Below are 6,648 nucleotides of genomic sequence, written 5' to 3' on the forward strand. Positions count from 1 at the left end.
TAACCCTATTACAGGGGCTGAGTCACTGGCTTACTGGTGCTCTTCCATGCCGTCCCTAGGAGGGGTGCGTCACTTGAGTGGGTTGAGTCACTGACATGATCTTCCTGTCCGGGTTGGCGCCCCCCCTTGGGTTGTGCCGTGGTGGAGATCTTTGTGAGCTATACTCGGCCTTGTCTCAGGATGATATATTGGTGGTTGAAGATATCCCTCTAGTGGTGTGGGGGCTGTGCTTTGGCAAAGTGTAGGGGCAAAGACCCCTCCTGTCTCACCCTCCAGTATTTATGCTGCTCTAGTTTAGAGCAGTCTGTTATATCTGGAGTATTTCTCCTGTCTTATCCGGTGTCCTGTGTGAATTTAAGTATGCTCTCTCTAATTCTCTCTTTCTTTCTTTCTTTCTCTCTCTCGGAGGACCTGAGCCCTAGGACCATGCCTCAAGACTACCTGGCCTGATGACTCTTTGCTGTCCCCATTCCACCTGGCCATGCTGCTGCTCCAGTTTCAACTGTTCTGCCTGCGGCTATGGAACCCTGACCTGTCCACCGGACGTGCTACCTGTCCCAGATCTGCTGTTATCAACTCTCTGGAGACAGCAGGAGCGGTAGAGATACTCTCAATGATCGGCTATGAAATGCCAACTGACATTTACTCCTGAGGTGCTGACCTGTTGCACCCTCGACAACTACTGTGATTATTATTATTTGACCATGCTGATCATCTATGAACATTTGAACATCTTGGCCATGTTCTGTTATAATCTCCACCGGGCACAGCCAGACGAGGACTGGCCACCCCTCATAGCCTGGTTCCTCTCTAGGTTTCTTCCTAGGTTCTGGCCTTTGTCCTAGTTTGTCCTAGCCACTGTGCTTCTACACCTGCATTGCTTGCTGTTTGGGGTTTTAGGCTGGGTTACTGTACAGCACTTTGTGACTTCAGCTGATGTAAGAAGGGCTTTATTGATTGAGTGTGTAACACAAAAGAAAGAGAGATACAGAAAGAGAGAGAGACCTGGGCCCTGACAGTATATCTCAGTAAGACCAAAATAATGGTGTTCCAAAAAAGGTCCAGTCACCAGGACCACAAATTCCATCTAGACACCGTTGCCCTAGAGCACACAAAAAACTATACATACCTCGGCCTAAACATCAGCACCACAGGTAACTTCCACAAAGCTGTGAACGATCTGAGAGACAAGGCAAGAAGGGCCTTCTATGCCATCAAAAGGAACATAAATTTCAACATAGCAATTAGGATCTGGCTAAAAATACTTGAATCAGTCATAGAGCCCATTGCCCTTTATGGTTGTGAGGTCTGGGGTCCGCTCACCAACCAAGATTTCACAAAATGGGACAAACACCAAATTGAGACTCTGCATGCAGAATTCTGCAAAAATATCCTCCGTGTACAACGTAGAACACCAAATAATGCATGCAGAGCAGAATTAGGCCGATACCCACTAATTATCAAAATCCAGAAAAGAGCCGTTAAATTCTACAACCACCTAAAAGGAAGCGATTCCCAAACCTTCCATAACAAAGCCATCACCTACAGAGAGATGAACCTGGAGAAGAGTCCCCTAAGCAAGCTGGTCCTAGGGCTCTGTTCACAAACACAAACACACCCCACAGAGCCCCAGGACAGCAACACAATTAGACCCAACCAAATCATGAGAAAACAAAAAGATAATTACTTGACACATTGGAAAGAATTAACAAAAAAACTGAGCAAACTAGAATGCTATTTGGCCCTAAACAGAGAGTACACAGTGGCAGAATACCTGACCACTGTGACTGACCCAAACTTAAGGAAAGCTTTGACTATGTACAGACTCAGTGAGCATAGCCTTGCTATTGAGAAAGGCCGCCGTAGGCAGACATGGCTCTCAAGAGAAGACAGGCTATGTGCACACTGCCCACAAAATGAGGTGGAAACTGAGCTGCACTTCCTAACCTCCTGCCCAATGTATGACCATATTAGAGAGACATATTTCCCTCAGATTACACAGATCCACAAAGAATTTGAAAACAAATCCAATTTTGATAAACTCCCATATCTACTGGGAGAAATTCCACAGTGTGACATCACAGCAGCAAGATTTGTGACCTGTTGCCACAAGAAAAGGGCAACCAGTGAAGAACAAACACCATTGTAAATACAACCCATATTTATGCTTATTTATTTTAACTTGTGTGCTTTAACAATTTGTACATTGTTACAACACTGCATATATATAATATAACATTTGTAATGTCTTTATTGTTTTGAAACTTCTGTATGTGTAATGTTTACTGTTAATTTGTGTTGTTTATTTCACTTTTGTATAATATCTACCTCACTTGCTTTGGCAATGTTAACACATGTTTCCCATGCCAATAAAGCCCCTTGAATTGAATTGAATTGAATTGAGAGAGATAGATACAGAAAGAAAGAGAGAGAGACAGAGAGATAGAGACAGAGAGAGAGAGAGATAAAGGAGAGAGAGAGAGAGAGAGAGGAAGGAGAGAGAGTGAGAGAACGGAGAGAGAGAGAGAAAGGAGAGAGAGAGAGCGAGAGGAATGAGAGAGAGAGAGAGAGAGAGAGAGAGAGAGAGAGAGAGAGAGAGAGAGAGAGAGAGAGAGAGAGAGAGAGAGAGAGAAAGGAAGGAGAGAGAGAGAGAGAGAGAGAGAGAGAGAGAGAGAGAGAGAGAGAGAGAGAGAGAGAGAGAGAGAGAGAGAGAGAGAGAGAGAGAGAGAGAGAGAGAGAGAAAGGAAGGAAGGAGAGAGAGAGAAAGGAGAGAGAGAGAGGAAGGAGAGAGAGAGGAAGGAGAGAGAGAGAGAGAGAGGAAGGAGAGAGAGAGAGAGAGAGAGAGAGAGAGAGAGAGAGAGAGAGAGAGAGAGAGAGAGAGAGAGAGAGAGAGAGAGAGAGAGAGAGAGAGAGAGAGAGAGAGAGAGAGAGAGAACCGCCCTTCAAACGGGAACAGTAAAAGTATCCTTAGCGCACTATGTTTGTTTTCTTCTATCACATGGTACATCAGCCCTTAGTCTTCTATCACATGGTACATCAGCCCTTAGTCTTCTATCACATGGTACATCAGCCCTTAGTCTTCTATCACATGGTACATCAGCCCTTAGTCTTCTGTCACATGGTACATCAGCCCTTAGTCTTCTATCACATGGTACATCAGCCCTTAGTCTTCTGTCACATGGTACATCAGCCCTTAGTCTTCTATCACATGGTACATCAGCCCTTAGTCTTCTGTCACATGGTACATCAGCCCTTAGTCTTCTATCACATGGTAAATCAGCCCTTAGTCTTCTATCACATGGTACATCACGGTCACCTAATAATCCCCAGTTTACAATTAGCCTATTCATCCCCCTCCTCTCCCCTGTAACTATTCCCCAGGTCGTTGCTGCAAATGAGAACGTGTTCTCAGTCAACTTACCTGGTAAAATAACGGTTAAATAAAAATAAATAAAAAAACATCAGCCCTTAGTCTTCTATCACATTCTATCACATCACACAATAGCACTAAATGGCACCCTATTTCCTATAGTGCACTGCTTTTGACCAGACTTAGCTTCGTGACGTATTGTGCTGCTGCCTGTGGGTTTTGTTGTTGCAAGACCGGTAGTTAGGTATCTGCAAGTTCTCAATGCCATTTTAAAGCTTTGAGTACTGGACCGGTAGTTAGGTATCTGCAAGTTCTCAATGCCATTTTAAAGCTTTGAGTACTGGACTGGTAGTTAGGTATCTGGGCCAAGCGACTCCTTGTCTCTCTCTCTCTCTTTCTTTTTGCTTGTTTTGCTGGCAGGAGTTGAAAAGCTGTTGACTAATCAGCCCAGATGCTCTGCTGCTAATTGGGGAGCAAAAAGGAACAAGGCAGGCAGAAAGAGAGGCAGGGAGAGAGGCAGGCAGGGAGAGAGGCAGGGAGGGAGAGAGGCAGGGAGGGAGAGGGGCAGGGAGGGAGAGAGGCAGGCAGGGAGAGAGGCAGGGAGGGAGAGAGGCAGGCAGGGAGAGAGGCAGGGAGGGAGAGAGGCAGACAGGGAGAGGGGCAGGGAGGGAGAGAGGCAGACAGGGAGAGAGGCAGGCAGGGAGAGAGGCAGGGAGGGAGAGGGGCAGGGAGGGAGAGAGGCAGGCAGGGAGAGAGGCAGGGAGGGAGAGAGGCAGGGAGGGAGAGAGGCAGGGAGGGAGAGAGGCAGGCAGGGAGAGAGGCAGGCAGGGAGAGAGGCAGGCAGGGAGAGAGGCAGGCAGGGAGAGAGGCAGGGAGGGAGAGAGGCAGGCAGGGAGAGAGGCAGGGAGGGAGAGAGGCAGGCAGGGAGAGAGGCAGGCAGGGAGAGAGGCAGGGAGGGAGAGAGGCAGGGAGGGAGAGAGGCAGACAGGGAGAGAGGCAGGCAGGGAGAGAGGCAGGGAGGGAGAGAGGCAGGCAGGGAGAGAGGCAGGCAGGGAGAGAGGCAGGCAGGGAGAGAGGCAGGGAGGGAGAGAGGCAGACAGGGAGAGAGGCAGGCAGGGAGAGAGGCAGGGAGGGAGAGAGGCAGGGAGGGAGAGAGGCAGGCAGGGAGAGAGGCAGGCAGGGAGAGAGGCAGGCAGGGAGAGAGGCAGGGAGGGAGAGAGGCAGGGAGGGAGAGGGGCAGGCAGGGGGAGGGAGGGAGAGACGGAGAGAGGCAGTCAGGGAGAGAGGCAGGGAGGGAGAGAGGCAGACAACTTTAACTAGTTAAAGAACACACATTTCAGATGAGAAAAAAGTAATCTTGTCATTGAGGAAAAATGCTTTGATACCATAAATTACTATTATTCTTCATGACCCCGACAATAATGTATCTGTGTAGGGAATAGGGTGCCATTTGGGATACATCCCTACTACTCACATCTCAGTTCCTTCTCATTAATTATACGTGTAACTAACTTCCCCTTGAACTGTGCCACTTGTGATTTAAAATACAGAGCTTCCTACACCCCCATCCTTCTCTCTCATTAATAAAACCCCCCCTCAGTGGATGGACTACACCCCCATCCTTCTCTCTCATTAATAACCCCCCCCCCTCAGTGGATGGACTACACCCCCATCCTTCTCTCTCATTAATAACCCCCCCCCTCAGTGGATGGACTACACCCCCATCCTTCTCTCTCATTAATAAAATCCCCCCTCAGTGGATGGACTACACCCCCATCCTTCTCTCTCATTAATAAACCCCCCTCAGTGGATGGACTACACCCCCATCCTTCTCTCTCATTAATAAACCCCCCTCAGTGGATGGACTACACCCCCATCCTTCTCTCTCGTTAATAAACCCCCCTCAGTGGATGGACTACACCCCCATCCTTCTCTCTCATTAATAAACCCCCCTCAGTGGATGGACTACACCCCCATCCTTCTCTCTCATTAATAAACCCCCCTCAGTGGATGGAGCTGGCAGAGCAGAGCAGAGCATGAATGACACTGATGATGATTCCCACTCAGAAAGGGCAGAAAGAAAGACTTTTTAAAAATGTTTTTTTATTGATCTTAATGTTGTTGACGATGGAACAGAACAGCAGTAGTATTATTAAGCTTGTGTGTGTTAATCGGGTTATGACTTAGCAGGGAATGTGAAGTTTAGTCTGCCAAGGAAGTGAAGGGTTAATAGCATTATGTTATTACGTTTGTTAACGTCATCAAATCACATGTTATTGGTCACATACACGTTTAGCAGATGTTATTGGTCACATACACATATTTAGCAGATGTTATTGCGGGTGTAGTGTAATGCTTGTGTTTCTAGCTCCAACAGTGCAGTACTATCTAACAGTGCACAACAATACGCACAAATCTAAAAGTAAAATAATGGAATTAAGAAATATATAAATATTAGATCGAGCAATATAGGAGTGGCATTGACTAAATACAGTAGAATAGAATACAGTATATACATATGAGATGAGTAAAGCAGTATGTAAACATTATTAAAGTGGCCAGTGATTCCATGTCTATGTATATGGGGCAGCAGCCTCTAAGGTGGAGGGTTGAGTAACATTATTAAAGTGACCAGTGATTCCATGTCTATGTATAGAGGGCAGCAGCCTCTAAGGTGCAGGGTGGAGTAACATTATTAAAGTGACCAGTGATTCCATGTCTATGTATAGAGGGCAGCAGCCTCTAAGGTGCAGGGTTGAGTAACATTATTAAAGTGACCAGTGATTCCATGTCTATGTATATAGGGCAGCAGCCTCTAAGGTGGAGGGTTGAGTAACATTATTAAAGTGACCAGTGATTCCATGTCTATGTATAGAGGGCAGCAGCCTCTAAGGTGCAGGGTGGAGTAACATTATTAAAGTGACCAGTGATTCCATGTCTATGTATAGAGGGCAGCAGCCTCTAAGGTGCAGGGTTGAGTAACATTATTAAAGTGACCAGTGATTCCATGTCTATGTATAGAGGGCAGCAGCCTCTAAGGTGCAGGGTTGAGTAACCGGGTGGAAGCCGGCTAGTGATGGCTATTTAACAGTCAGATGGCCTTGAGATAGAAGCTGTTTTTCAGTCTCTCGGTCCCAGCTTTCATGCACCTGTACTGACCTCTCCTTCTGGATGATAGCGGGGTGAACAGGCAGTGGCTCGGGTGGTTGGCGTCCTTGATGATATTTTTGGCCTTCCTGTGACATCGGGTGCTGTAGGTGTCCTGAAGGGCAGGTCGT

Source organism: Salvelinus alpinus, chromosome 22, assembly GCF_045679555.1.
Source record: "Salvelinus alpinus chromosome 22, SLU_Salpinus.1, whole genome shotgun sequence".
In the NCBI taxonomy this organism is placed as follows: Eukaryota; Metazoa; Chordata; class Actinopteri; order Salmoniformes; family Salmonidae; genus Salvelinus; species Salvelinus alpinus.